This window comes from Octopus bimaculoides, chromosome 12, assembly GCF_046866305.1.
Source record: "Octopus bimaculoides isolate indiv1 chromosome 12, ASM4686630v1, whole genome shotgun sequence".
Taxonomy (NCBI): domain Eukaryota; kingdom Metazoa; phylum Mollusca; class Cephalopoda; order Octopoda; family Octopodidae; genus Octopus; species Octopus bimaculoides.
In genome coordinates this window covers 43,291,296-43,308,795 of record NC_142939.1, presented here as the reverse complement: position 1 = coordinate 43,308,795, position 17,500 = coordinate 43,291,296, and the positions used below count along the sequence as shown (strand labels likewise).

General features: G+C 32.4%; 1 long non-coding RNA gene across 1 annotated transcript in view; it reads left to right on the top strand.

Moving 5' to 3' along the window:
- The first annotated feature begins 4,340 nt into the window (after positions 1-4,340).
- Positions 4,341-17,500, top strand: part of LOC149133084 (uncharacterized) — a 15,883-nt gene continuing 2,723 nt past the window's right edge. Inside the window, exon 1 of the long non-coding RNA XR_016243913.1 lies at positions 4,341-5,081. This is a non-coding gene — a long non-coding RNA (uncharacterized LOC149133084). The remainder of the gene's footprint in view (positions 5,082-17,500) is intronic.

Sequence of the window (17,500 nt, the reverse complement as noted above, 5' to 3'; positions counted from 1 at the left end):
TATATATGTACATGTATATATGTACATGTATGTATGTACATGTATATATGCACATGTATATATGCACATGTATATATGCACATGCATATATGTACATGCATATATACACATGTATATATGCACATGTATATATACATATATATATGTACATGTATCTAGGTACATGTATATATGTACACGTATATATATATATATATGCATATATATATATATGCATATATATATATATATATATATACATATATATATATATACATATATATACATATATATAGATATATATATAGATATATATATACATATATATGCATATATATATATATATATATATATATATATATATACATACATATATCCATATATATATACATATATGTACATATACATATATACATATATATACATATATATATACATATATATATATACATATATATATATATATATATATATATATACATATATATATATATACATATATATATACACACACATATATATATATATATACATATATATATAAACATATATATATAAATATATATATATATATATATATATATATATATATATATATATATCCATACATATATATATATATATATATATATATATATATATATATATATATATATATATATATATATATATATATATATATATATATATATATATATATATATATATATATATATATATATATACATATATATATATATACATATATATATATATACATATATATAGGGATAATTCACAAAGACAAGCGGCAAAGTCAGGCTGTGTTAAAAACAAACAAATGTATTAGTATAACGCTCGGGAATTCAGAAATCCTGTAACGTTTCGAGCCTACGCTCTTCTACAGAATGGAACATGGAAAGAAACAAGCCGAGAAAAATATGTGTGCAGTCGTCAGCGATCTATCATGGTGAATACATATATATATATATATATATATATATATATATATATATATATATATATATATATATATATATATATATATATATATATATATATATACATAAATATATGTATATGTATATATATATATATATATATATATATATATATATATATATATATATACATATACATATATTTATATATATATATGTAGATATATGTACATTATATATGTGTATATACATATTTCATATATTTATGTATATCTATCTATCTATCTATCTATCTATCTATCTATCTATCTATCTATCTATATATATATATATATATATATATATATATATATATATATATATATATATATATATATATATATAATCATTATTAATAAATCATAGCTCACCAAAAATAAATTTAGAAATTTAATTTACCACCAGTGGTCCAGCGAGAATGAAAATTAGTCAATAGACTATAAATTATTCATTTAAAATACAGAGATGCCTATAATAGGACATCTAACCCGCTAGAAAGAACAGCAAAAAAAACTCTATACCACAAAAATACGGATAATTTCGAAAGAGAATGAAAAATAAAAACTTTTACCAGTCTTTACTCTGTACCATGGTAAAAGTTTTTATTTTTCATTCTCTTTCGAAATTATCCCTATTTTTGTGGTATAGAGTTTTTTTTGCTGCCCTTTCTAGTGGGTTAGATGTCCAATTATAGGCATCTCTCTATTTTTGATATATATATATATATATATATAGCCGTTGGAAGAAGCAACAGGATATCTTACACCGCTAAGTTTGAAAGTTTGGCATATTATTGTTGTTGTTGTTGTTGTTGTTGTCACCATCATCGTTACCATCACTGTTATTGCTACTAGAACATTAATAACTTGTATAAAATGAACTTCTACATAGAACCTTCCAATATATATATAGAAATGGCACACACACACTCAACAAAACTTCCTTTCTAAAAAACACTTACAGCTTTCTAGATACGGTTAATAGCGCTGATGCCACAAACAACGTATGTGGTTGAATGTTTGCTTATAAAAACTTGTATATGCACACATGGGAGTAAGGGGACATCCGAATATGGTTGTGCACACGAACCCACACATATATATATATGCATTGGAGTGTCTATAGCTACCTATTTATAATGTATGTAGGCTCTTTGTGTGCCTTGTATTTTTAAGGGTTTTTTGACATATATCTTTTTTATATTTTTGCATGTCCCACATGCTATACCTTCATTTTTCATTTATGTATTCTTTATTATTATTTTTCTTTCCTGCTGTACCCTTATTTTTATTTTGATTTTGATTTTAATTCTATTTTTAATTTTTATTTCTATCTTATTTTTGCTGTTGTTTTTCTTCTGGTCTCTACCACACCTCTGTTTTTACCTCTTGCTCTTCATTTGTATGAAACCCTTTGTGAATCTCTGAAGAGGCCTAGTGGTTCGGGCATGTAACCCCATTTCAAAATGTCATCCGATAATCACTCCGGAAAGGAATATTCGGATAGTATGGGGCTTGCTAAAAATAGGCCGAAACTTCTGTTCCTCTAATTCCTTATGTACTTTGTACTTCTATATGTAAACCAGGTTGGCAGAATAACATAGTCTGCCATAGACACCTGTGCTTTGGTTCTTTCTTTCTTTTTCTTTTTCTTTTTGTCACTTTTGCTATGAATTAAATTAATGAATTCAACGGGATACACCGTCTGCAAGTAGTTGGGTTCAGCATATTATCCTCCATTTTCTAATTGTTATACAAATTTTGGGTAAAACCTCCACTTTTACTCGCTCCCATTGATTGCACTTAGTATAGCACTAGTGTAGCAATAATTGGGTACCCTCCCAGCAGTATACTGAACCCCAAACAATCTAACTCTCTCACGTTATATATATATATATATATATATATATATATATATATATATATATGTATATGTATATGTGTGTGTTAAGGTGTGGGGTGTATGCATATATAGCATAACGGTCACTCGATTGCACATACACAGACACATACATCGACACACTACTATATATTTGCGTGTGCATGTTTGTGTGTGTGTGTATGCAAACGAGTGACTAATCTGCAATATAGATGTAGGTATGTAAAATGTCAATTATGTTCCATTGCGTGGAAAAATAACTTATGAAAGTTTCAAACGTGTTTATTCTCTCCTCTAAACATATATGTATATATATTAATGCATATTTATCTCTGTCTCTCTATCTGCCTATCTACATGAATGTATGCATATATATATATATATATATATATATATATATATATATATATATATATATATATATATACATACACTCACCCACACCCTCGTATATACGTGTGTGTAAGTATTTATGCGCGTATGTTGGTACATATATACATATACATATATATATATATATATATATATATATATATATATATATATATATATATATATATATATATATATATATATATATATATATATATATATATTCATGTATGTATATACATACGTATCTACATGTGTGTGTTCTGTTTTGTGTGTATCTGTTTGTTTGCGTCTGAGTACATGTTTATCTATGTATCTAGTATCAAAAATAACACATAATCTGTAAGGTGTTTGTAATGAAATATGTAAGAATGTTTTGTTGGTGAATGGATGCCTAATTTCTGGCACAGACAAGAGCCAAGTCATTAATTATGACATGCTTCCATGTTGTTTATCGAAATTAATCTCATTTGGTATTTACAGTGTTATATATTTTAAGTTTGTTTGATGATATTAATGACAAGAAATATGTGTGTGTGTGTATATGTATGTTATATATTATAGGTATTGCAGTGGCTATGTGGTAAGTCTCTTGCTTCCAAACCACATGATTCCGGTTTCAATCCCACTGCGTAGCACCTTGAGCAAATGTCTTCTTCTATAGCTTTGGGCCCATTAAATCCTTGTGAGCGGATTTGCTAGACGGGAATTGAAAGAGGCCCGTCGTATATGTGTGTGTCTGACTTCCGATGTTAGTGTGCTTACGTGCCCGTAACTTAGCAGTTCGGCAAAAGAGATGCCCACATACATACAGAGAAAGTAATATACTGCAAGTTTCTCTGATGGGAGGTAACCAAACAGCTGTGTAGACAAATAGATAGGCAGGGAGACATGCAGAGTGATAGATAGATGAATACGTAGGATGGTTGATGCAAACATACATACATACATGTGTGTGTAATAGATAGATATTTACATACATACATAATAAACAGATTTTGTTGTGAAAATATTAATAATATTCATAGTTTAGCGTTTATTCAAAAATGCTCTTCACCGACACCCTTACTTCAGAACCAAATATTTCGCGTCAGCAATATTTCTTGAAATTCTTGTGAAGACTTTGATCTTCTTCAGAAGCAACGATAAACATCTTTACTTTGCATTGTAATCCCACAGCTGCTTCTGGCAAAATCCGTAGATAGAGAGATATATATTGATAGTGTTAGCGATGGAGGAATTTTTCTTCCTCTTGTGATATTACGAGATGATCCTTGCTGAAAGAGTATTTAATCTGGAAGATTCGCTGTAACTGACGTTTATTTGGTCAGTTTGGAACGGTAAGATATAGAGACTTTTGTGAATGTATGTAAACGAAAAATATTACAATGCTCTACTCCTCTCTTTCTTCGTTCTCTCTGTGTCTCTCACACACACACACACACACACGCATACATACACACACACACACACATACACACATACACACACACACACATACACACACACACACACACACACACACACACACACACACACACACACACACACACACACACACACAGCATTTCTCTCCCACTTTTTCTGTACATGTTTACATTCGAAGAAAACCATACATATATGTATATGTACGTGCAGTATTTAATTTGGGTATACACCTTGGATGCAACTTAAATCCCATTTACTGTATTCGGCTACCTGATGTCATGAACAGTATGGATGTAAATGTCTCTGCATTTACTTCAGGAATTCCTTCAAGTCTGTAGAGGTTATAAAATATATGAGAAAGAAAATGGATTTCACGATCGTTTCTACCAATCATACATCCGACCCTCGCAGGTGAAATGCTATGTGTACAGTTGTATTGCTTCTCATCAGGTGACTTGTCAAAAGGTAACTCATTTTTTAATCTCCGTTTCGCTTATTTCGATTACAATATATTTTGATTGTTGTGGTTCGCGACAAAAAAATATGAGAAAATAATTGTAGTGTAAATTAATAGCCAAATACATCAACCGATATATTTTAGACGAAGTAAGCGAAAAAGAGACATAAACAGTGTGTGTGTGTGTGTATTAATGCTCCTCGATATTCACATATGTGTGTGCAAATATATACATATGTATATATACATATCCAGACATATATACATGCATATATACATACATATATATATATATATATATATATATATGCATATATATATATATGTATATATATATATATATATATATATATATATATATATATATATATATATATATATATATATATATATATATATATATATATATATATATATATATATATATATATATATATATATATATATATATATATATATATATACATATGCATATATATAAACAAAATTAAGGGATCAGCAACAGGTTGCTTCACCACATACCGAAGTTCAGAAATAGCAGCTATAAATGCTGAAGACTCCAACAGATAGCAGTTACCCGCAACTCACATAGGCATAACAAGAAGAAAAATAACGAACTAAACTAGCCATAGTTAATCATATACATGTTTCTGGTTTAGAAGGAAAAACACTTCATTACCTCATCGGTATGATATTCCTGTTGTAAATTAGACAATACTGGCAAATGTGCATGCATGATCTAGCGCCATCATGGCAATCGACACGTTTTGACAGTATCTCCAAATCTACATAGGCGAGCCAGCCCATCATCTTCCCTCAAGAATTACCATGTGCGTCGCAGGCGGTACCGCAGAAAAATCTGTGGTTTACTATCCGGGAGTGAATAATTATTACAATTAAAAGGGTAAAGGATTAGTTTTTCCTTCTAAACCAGAAACATGTATATGATTAACTATGGCTAGTTTAGTTCGTTATTTTTCTTCTTGTTTTTGCCTATGTGAGTTGCGGGTAACTGCTATCTGTTGGAGTTTTCAGCATTTTTAGCTGCTATTTCTGAACTTCGGTATGTGGTGAAGCAACTTGTTGCTGATCCCTTAATTTTCTTTATAAATGTATAAGAACTTTTAAATAAGTTCCACAACGATAATGGTGCTTACATACCGAAGGGCTTGGTAAAAATTATTAATTATTAATTTATTAATAAATTAATAAATTGATAATCCTTTACATACACACACACACATACACACACACACATACACACACACACATACATATATATATATATATATATATATATATATATATATATATATATATACATATGTACACATATATTTACATATATACACATATATATATATACATATACATACGTATACATATATATATGCATAAACATATATACACATATGTATATACATATACATACATACATATATATATATATATATATATATATATATATATATATATATATATATATATAAAAGCATGCACATACAAAGGTCAATAGGTACACTGACGTACTTAATATACTTATGCAGTGCTTTATTCTCTACGCATAATAATTAGGAAATGTAATCACAGCAGTAAGGAAACTCAAAACTCAACTTCATCGCCCACTCAACTCTATCTTGCAGACGCAATCGTATATATAAAGCCACCCGCGTGGCTATATATATATATACATATACATACATACATATATATATATATATATATATATATATATATATATATATATATATATATATACGTATTGATATATATATATATGTATGTACGTATTGATATATATATGTATATACGAATATATATATATATGTATACATACATATATATATATATATATATATATATATATATATATATATATATATATATATATATATATATATATATATATATATGTATATATATATATATATATATATATATATATATGTATATATATATATATGTATATCTAAATATGCATACATGTAACTATAAATTTATATATTATATATATACATATATATATATGTATATATACGTGTATATATATATATATATATATATATATATATATATATATATATATATATATATATATATATATATATATATATATATATATATATATATATTACTGTACTTATGTGTGTGAGAGTGTGTATATAAGATTTCGTACTTATGGAACACCATGCATATGCGCATTATATATATGTGTCTATACGTGTGTGTGTGTACATTTGTGTAAATGCACACACATGTACATATATGTATATATTTATATGTATATATATGTATAAAGGTGTGATTGTTCGTATGTGTGCGTACGTTTGGGTGTGTATTGAAAAGAGTTATTGTTTATAGTCCAGGTTAGGTTTCCTTCTTGTTGTGCCAACACGTATATTCAAGTGCATACTTAAACACATGTTTGTCTATTTATGCATTTGCAGAGCTTCAACTCGTTGTAAACTTGGCTATATTTGTTGAAGCATTTTACAGACGAATCCGAAGAGGCATACATAACGAGACGTTTACTCGCACATATAATCTCTCTCTCTCTCACACACACACACCCACACCCACACATACACAGCGACATTTATACACATATGAACGTTGGTTTATTTATAGTGTTACCTGTATATATATATATATATATATATATATATATATATATATATATATATATAGATAGATAGATAGATAGATAGATAGATAGATAGATAGATAGATAGATATATATACCATTCGCATTCTGTGTTTGGCTGGATTATGGAGTGTATGTTTATATTTGTATTAGATCGAACTCAATTGTGTCTAAAACCAAAATATATACGCAACATGCAATATATATATATATATATATATATATATATATATATATATATATATATATATATATATATATAAATATATATATATATATATATATATATATGTGTGTGTCTGTGTGTGTTTTAGTGTGTGTGTGTGTGTGTGTGTGTGTGTATGTATGTATGTGAATATGTATTTATAACACTTGGCAAACAAAACTTACAAAATAATAAAAATAATATATGGAAAAATATCAAATGAACAAATTTTTTTTGTTTGAAACGCTGCAAAATATAAAAATTTAAATAACAGACGCAGCAGAATGTGCTATACGCATGCGCACACAACACTCACACACAACACTCACACACAACATTCACGTACAACAAACACACACGCAAGGCACACACATTTGCACAACTCAGACACGCACAAGTATATACACACACATACACTCTACCTCGCACGCTTTCACACTATCAGCAGGCAGCGGAAATATGTATTTAGCGAGCAAATATGATTTATGAGGGATTTAAAGCCTGAAAGAAAACTTTGGACAGCGAGCAACTCTTAAAATAAATATGGCTTACATGATTTTCCGTTTAAAATCAAAAGAAAGTAAGATAAAGTAAAAAATATTAAATCGCAAAAAGCAAACAGACGACTGTAAGAACGACGGAATATAAAATACAAACAGGAATACAAATAGGAATACATATGTAAAAGAGAGATATGGTGTGTCCAGAAATAAAAGCTGGAAGCAGTTCTAGTTAGAAGAGAATCACAGTTGTTAGTCGTGTTCCCAAACACATGTTCTTCCTTTCTGCACGAATTCATAAACGTTTTTTTTGTTTTGTTTTAAATAAACGTATATATGATAATATAAGCAAAAGGCGGACAAATTATGGTTGAATGTGTTACTAAATCTCTGCCTCTCACACGCTCTTAAATATATATATATATATATATATATATATATATATATATATATATATATATATATATATATAGATAGATAGATAGATAGATAGATAGATAGATAGATAGATAGACAGATAGATAGATAGATAGATAGATAGATAGATAGATAGATAGATTAATAGTTACCTAGCTAGACACATAGATTGATAGATTGATAGCTAGCGAGCTAGATAGATAGATAGACAGACAGACAGATGATGGATATATATATATATATATATATATATATATATATATATATATATATAAATATATATATATATATATATATATATATATATATATATATATATATATATATATATATATATATATATATATATATATATATATATATATATATACATATATATATATATATATATATATATATATATATATATATATATAAAACGTTTCGTACAAAGTACTTCGTCAAGGAGAAGTTTAGAGGAGAGAAATGAATGACACAACAGAGTTTTAGGTCCTTAAATTAACACAAAGCGCGATGGGCCACGATTGTGGCCCAGATAGATGCATTTAATTTATGGGCGTTTGTTGGGGTCTAGTGTCTCTCAAACGCTCCGATCCCCTCCCCCAGAATGTTAGAAGACTAATAGTTGAACTAATGAATTTACAGATGATGTAAAACTTGCCACAATTATATACTAAGAAGATATTTTAATTATATATTTGTTTTTTTATGTGTGCATGTTAGTCTCATTTTCATAAAAAGTGCCCAAGAGTTCATACCATGTATATGCACATCCCAGCGTTTTGTGGGTTAAAAATAATGGCTGCAACTGTTAAGGGAAACAGAAACACGTTAGTTTCTTACGTGAACAAGAAGTGGAAGGAGAAACAGAGTAAAAAAATGAATAGAACGAGGAATAGAATGAGGAAGAAAGGTCGGGAGTGGGGTGAAGGGAAATGTGAAATAAAGGGGGATTTGAAGGCTGAGTATATGAATAAATTCCTCTGCATGTTTGTCAGTATCTATGTATGTGTGTGTATCTGAATGTGTTGCACACACACATCCATGTATGTATGCATGTATTAGTATATGAAATGTTAATTCGCAGTTATTATTTATATAAGATTTGCAAATACACTTTACGTCCGGTTATTTGTTCGTTCAACGCTAATTTTTGAATTAATAGTTCATAGATAAACGATAATTCATTTAATCTGTCATAGAAAATTTTACACGAATCCGAAGTGTTATATTTGGCGGTAGCATACATAATTCCTTTTTTTTCCCCCGTCCGCTGATGAGCATGCTTGCATGCGAAACATTAGGCTTAAGGTGTGGAATAATTTTAATAGATTTTTGGCTTAGTGTTTGCTGGTATAGATTATATCAAGCCTCACTACATTCAAGCGGCTAAATGTCCACATACCCGGTTATGTATCAACTCCTAAGTCAATTATTGTAAAATATTTACTAGCGCGTATATTTTATACCCAAAATGTAAAGCGAGAATCGAACTCTGACCTCCACGAGAATAAACTAAATGCTGCAGCACATTTTCTCTAATCCTTCTCTCTCCTCTATTAATTCAACGCCTCTTTATTATGTATCGCCGAGGCTTATAACAATCCCTCTCTGAAATAATTCGCTATATAACGGCATATCAACATGGTCTTTTCGCTGGTTGATTAATGGCTGTGTTAGCAGCCAGTTTAACTTCAGCTTGTTGCAAATCTAAACCGATTTCATTCCTGTCCTGTTAACTGATTTATTACACTTGATGCTCTCATATTCCACAATGTCACTAATCTCTCATTCATCTGATTTTACAAACTAACGTGTAAATTGCCTTCTAAAATTGCTTATGTGACATTCAACCATCCACCGATGTGAGGTAGAAAACATATTCTAGAAAGCTTTATGCACTTTTAAACTGCAACTGTTGTGCTCTTTCAATCTAAATCTAATTTTTGTTTTCGTTTGATATTAGTTTCAATTTTTCGTACAAGGGCAGCCATTTCGTGGATAGTATAAGTCGATTGTATCGACTCCAATGTTCAGCAGGTACTTATTTAAAGGCAAAATCGACCCCGGTGTGCTAATGATTCCACCAGCTCACCACCTTCTTTTTTCATTTCATGTTGCCTAAAATAAATTACTACGTTATTATTACCTCCGTCTTAGCGAAGGCGGGGATATTGTTTTCAGTCGCGTTTGTTTCTTTGTTTGTTTGTCTGTGGACAAGATATCTCCAGAACTGATGGATGGATTCGGATGAAACTTTCAGGGATGTTTGGCCTCGTGACTGGCACAAATTGGAAATTGAAATATATTGGGAGGAAATATTTTATTAATATCATTTCCATTGTAGTCACAAGGCTTGGTGGACTAGGTGGGGGCTAGTCACTTACACTGACCTCAGTACTTCACTTGGTCCTTATTTCATACACTCTGAAAGGATAAAAGATAAATTTAACCTCAGTGGCATTTGAACTTAGAGCGCAAAGCCGAAAGAAATACTACTAATCATTTTTTGCGGGAGTGGTAATTATTCTGCTAGTTGGCCGTTTTAAATACCAACTTATTATGTTTTCCATTACAAGGCGGCAAGGCTGCGTGTTGGCCGAATCGTTAGCACGCCTGGCGAAATGCTTAGTGACTTTGCCTTTCATCCTTGGGCCTATTGTAGAAAGGATTATAAAGCGGCAAGTTGGCCGAATCGTTAGCATGTGGGGCAAAATGCTCAGCGCCATTTCGACTAAATTTACGTTTTGACTTCAAATTCTGCCAAGGTTGACTCTGCTATTCACTCTTTTGGGGTCGATAAAATAAGTACCACTTGAACACTGGAGTCAATGTAGTGTTCCCCAAAATTGCTGTCTTTGTACCGAAATTTGAAACCAGTATTCTTTTCATGGTTCTGGGTTCACTCCCATTGCGTGACTCTTTGGGCAAGTGCCTTCTACTATAGCCCCAGGCTGACCAAAACCTTGTGGGTGGAATTAGTCGATTACATTGATCCCTGAGATCAACTTATTTCATTGACCCCAAAAAGATGAAGGATAAAAGTCAAAGTCGACCTCAGCGGCATTTGAATCCAGAACAAAGACGGACACAATGCCGCTAAGCACTTTATCAGGCGTCTTAAATATTCTGCCAGTTAGCCGCCATAAATTCTACATAGCTTTCAAATTTTGGTACGAAGTCAGCAATTTAGGGGATGGTGTAAGTCTATTCGATCGACTCTAGTACTTAACTGGTACTTATTTTAACGACCCCGAAAGGATGAAAGACAGAATCGATCTCAGTGGAATATGAACTGAGAACGCAAAGACAGGCCGCTAAGTGCCGCTAAGCATTTCGCCTGACATCATAACAATTCTGCCAGCTCACCATCTTCGACAAACACCGTATCGATTTCAATAACATTACTTTCAGTTTTACGGTAACCTACGTGAAACAGATTCGACAGGTTTCGCTGTTAATCTAGCATCCACAGCAACGTCTCGCTCTTCTTGACTAATAGCCTATATTTTCCTCTTGTATATTTGTTTCTACTCAGATTTTATTAACAATATATTACCTATTGTTTTCTAAGCTGATGAATGATTTAATCTCTGAACAATTCTAAATTTACGACGCCAATAAATATATAATCGAGTTTTTACTGTTTAAAAGCTTCTGAATTTCTTTGTTATTTTCATGTTAGACTACGAATAATCACATATTGCTACCAAGTCAATTGTTTGAAATCAGTTCGATATGCTAAAGAAATATTTCAAACCGCACCACGTTTTTAAAAATATATTTATGTGCATTTATATGAATTTATATCACTTCTAACAGAAGGCTAAAGAACTCTAAATACAATTGCCAGTTCTTTGATCTTAGATCTACATACGCTCTGATGTCATTTTATAGGAAACACAAGTGATTGATAATACAGGCAACATTTATTAGTATTAGTCAGTTCAAACATAAACTACATTCTTTTGTAAGATATTTGCTTAGAGACTCACAGGAATTTACTAAATCATTCTCATTTCTGTTCTATAAGAATTTTAATGATTTTGCTACAATACCGTTAGACTAATGATAATGAGTTTGTAAGTGATGAGCTGATACCTTGCTAGATCATCTGTTGGTTTATACTTCAACGTCTATAAGCTTCTGGCTTAGATCAGCAACTTATTGAACGCAGTTATTCTCTTTCTCTCCCCTCTCCCATTTTCTCTCACTTTCTATGTCCGTCTGTCTCTACGTCTCTCTCTCTCTCTCTCTCTCTCTTCCATTCTTTGAGCGTATGTGTGTGGTTATAAGAAAGAAAATCAGCAATAGATCTGGATTCTCTCAGACACCATTGTTTAAACAAATACAGGAGCTGCTCAGACAGTATTCATTTTTTTTCTCTGCAAATGCAATAAATACTTCTCACCAACACACAATGCCACCCATTCCAAAGTTGTGTTATTTATTGATTTCTCGACTCAGCACTTGAACGTCCCCCAGAGAATAAGAGCCCCAATGGAATTCAAACTCAGAACCACACGTGACGTGACTAAATACTGGGAAGTGTTTTGCTTCCTGGTTTGCAAACTCTGGAAATCTCTGTCTCTCTTATTTCATCTTTCAATTTCTGACACAGGCAGATGGACGACTATTTCTGAGGTCACCAATGAATCGACAGCCTATATTATCAGCTGAACGGAGAAAATAAAGGGATTTACTATTTTGGCCGGGTTCCAACCCGGACTGCAGCAGCAAAATCCACCTGTTACATTTCTCGGTCCGTCATCACTGCCTCGAGATCCTGGATACATTTCCAGGCCAGCGTCTGCAATTAAGTTGTCGATTTAAGCGTGGTGACATCTTTCTTACATCACCATGTACTTAGTTCCGCAAAACTAACTTGGATGGTTTCACTTCAGGTTGGCACACCCAGTGACCAGATAGTTGCAGACGTCATTGCTTGATTTTCTCGCAGGTCTCTATATAGGCATTCATTTGTCATATGTTACTACCATTTCACGTTTGGAACCATTCATAGCATCCTTGTGTAGCATCCATTTAGGCTGTTTGATGATTTCTTTCTCAGTCTCCATGTTTCACTGCCATATAATCCTTTCTACTATAGGCACCAGTGTTTCACTGGTACTTAATTTATCGCCCCCGTAAGGATGAAAGGCAAAGTCGACCACAGCGGAATTTGAACTCAGAACGTGGTGACAGACAAAATACCGCTAAGCATTTCACCCGGCGTGTTAACGATTCTGCCAGCTCGCCGACTTTTACTGCCATATAACATTGATTCGACAGTTGCAATGACCAGCACGTTTTTGATTTGCTCGTGCAATTTAGAGTTCCAGACTTTCTTTAGTTTGTAACAGGCTGTCCATTGTTGTGCCTTTCTGATCTTCGATTGCATCAGCTTCTTCTGTGAGGGTTTGTATATAATGTCCTTTTTTCCCCCAATAAAACAAAACTAAAATATTTCGGTGTAGCTTTCGTATCGAAAAGGCAATTATTCATGCAAGTCTCCAGTCTCATTTTGAGTTTATTGAGACAAAAATTTTAAAGATGAGAAGCGTGGCTATATTGTAAGTAGTTTGCTTTCCAACCATATAGTTCCAGGTTCAGTTCCACTGCGTGGAACCTTGGGCAAGTGTCTTGTAATATAGCTTAAGGCCGACCAAAGCTTTATGAGAGGATTTGGTTGGCGGAAACTGAAAGAAGCCCATTGTGTATATACGCGTGTGTATGTGTATTTATGTGTGTGCAGGCATGTATGTATCTTTGTGTTTTTGTTTCTTCACTACCGCTCAACAACCGGTGTTGGTGTGTGCACTGCCCTGTAAAATAAGTGCCAGGCTTTAAAAAATGCACTGGGGTCGAATTGTTCGACTGAAAATTCGAAGTGCTGCCTCAGACTTAGCGACAGACTAAGACTAAAAGCAAGAAAAAGATAAAAAACAAAAACAAAAAAAAATGGGTGTGGATATCGAATAATGCAAATATTTCGCCGTCACAGTTGACAAATTGATCGATGTCTCACCCTGAAATTTGTTGGTGAATGGATATACCCTAAAATAGTTACTCCAAATTTCATGGCTAGTTAATCTCATGGCTGGTTAATCTCAACCCCGTTGAAACTCAATAAAGCAGTTGGTACTTCATCAGCTCGTGCTTCCCCGTTCGTCAGGCGAAGAAGACTAGGATTATTTTCTACTCTAGGCACAAGGCCCGAGATTTTTGGAGAGGGGGCCGGTCGATTAGATCGACCCAGTACGCAACTTGTATTTAATTTATCGCCCCCGAAAGAATGAAATGCAAAGTCGACCTCGGCGGAATTTGAACGCAGAACGTAAAGACAGGGCGAAATATCTACATTATTTACCTTTGACGGATATCTAGTTTGCTGTTAGCACAACGTTTCGGCTGATATATCCTCCAGCCTTCATCAGTTGTCTTGAGCAAGTTTCGAACCTGGGTTCTCATTCCTAAGATATTTTTCGATGTTGTTGTTGTTGTTGTTGTTATTATTATTCAGGTCACTGCCTAGAACCGTAGTCGGAATCTTGGGGTTAGTAGCCCCGCGCTCTTAACCACACGCCATATGCCCGTGGCGTAGTGATTAAGAGCGCGGGCTACGAACACCAAGATTCCGAGTTCGATTCTAGGCAGTGACCTGAATAATAATAATAATAATAATAATAATAATACCAACAACATCGAAGAATACCTTAGGAAAGAGAAACCTGGTTCGAAACTTCCCCAAGAGAGCTGATGAATGTTGGAGAGTACGTCAGCCGCAACGTTGAATTAACAACAAACAAGATGAGGACAAAGATCCGTCAAATGTAAATAATATAAATACTGTACAGAATTCCTCATCTCTAAAATATAGAACTGTATTAGGCGAAATATCGCTAAGCATTTCGCCCCGCGTGCTAACGTTTCTGTAGGCTCATCACCGATTTTACCAAGTTGCTTTTAGAGAAATTATTACTACAGATCGCTTCCAATATTTGCCGCTACTTGTGCACTAGGGAGGAGATTACAATAACATCTGATGTTTTACATTCTGTTCCACATCCCCCACCTGTTTTTTTTTTTTGTCTTTTCCTTGTGCGATCCAGTTTGCTTGGCGTATGAGAGACCGAAATCACGGCATTCTCCCCGAATGGAACGTTGGTACGTTGCCGGATTACATCGACTCCCATATTTGACTGGCGGTTCATTTTATTCATTTCCATCCAGGAAGGGATGTGAGGCAGAGTTGATTTCGGTGGGATTCTAAAGAACCGAATTAAATGCCCTTATGTAGTTTGTCCGAGGTGCTCACGATTTTACCGGTTCGCCACCTTTCCATTTAATCATTATATCTAATTTTGCATTGAAAATATTCTTTTCTGTTCTAGGCACAAGGCTCGAAATTTTGGCGGAGGGGCCAATCGATTAGATCGACTCAGTACACAACTGGTACTTAATTTGTCGACGCCGAAAGGATGAAAGGCAAAGTCGACCTCGGCGGAATTTGAACTGAGAACGTAAAGACAGACGAAATACCGTTAAGCATTTTGCCCGGCATGCTAACGATTCTGCCAGCTCGCCACCTCTGCATTGATTATATTGTTTAACTTACCATGCGATAGATTATACATCCTACGGCATGATGAGCTTTTAAAAAAAAAAACCATATACACAAAACTGAGGTGGATTATCACAATTTAAATTTGTATTTTTTCTATAGAAATTATGACGTTATGTCGTTATTAAATTTTTAAAAATTGAATTTCGAAATAGCAGTCCAAATTTAAATAATTTTATGTTTAACTTTCAATATTTAAAATTGTTTTGTTAACTTTAATCTTTTCAAATAAACTTTCAAAATATATATCGATATCTGGACCGCTAATTTTGTGTCCTTGATGATAACGCCCCTCCCCACTTCTCTGTCTGTGTGTATGTTTGTCGGTCGCTCCCACACTCGCTCTCTCCTCTCTCTCTCTCTCTCTCTCTCTCTCTCTCTCTCTCTCTCTATTTGTTTAAACAAAAGTAGCAATGTTCATAGAGGATTTCTGCAATCAGTTATACATACATGATTGGTCTATAGATTATCTGCAACGTCCAGCCTGAAGAAATCCGATTAAACAAGGATGAAATATAATGTTAGGATTAACATATTCTTCTTATAATTTACACAACTTAATATGTTTTGGTTTACAATATTTCTCCGTCTCAATATAAAATAATAATGAAACAATTCTTTGCCTTTATTCATCAAATAGTAAAGAAATTTTTATTCTTTTAACGCCACAAATTTTCTTAATTAATCCCTGACCACTTGAGTTTCTGTTAATCTTGCCTATTGATTCAGGAAATAATCCACGTAATATCGAGAATAGCTTCTTATTTTTATTATTTATTGATGTTGTTCTATTACTGGTCGAGTTCATTTTCAGGTGAAAAATACTATTGTTTGTTTTATGGTGCTATTTGTGCTTTCTGTTGTTTCTTCTTTTTTTTCTCTCTCTAACGCAACGACAGACTTCATTCGTTAAACACATAATTAAAAACATTACTCTAGTTACCAGCCACAAAAGACGGTTTGGTGTCATCGTTTTTATCATTTATTTTCTATCTCTTAATTGTTTCATTCATTAGACATCGGCCATGTTGGGGCAC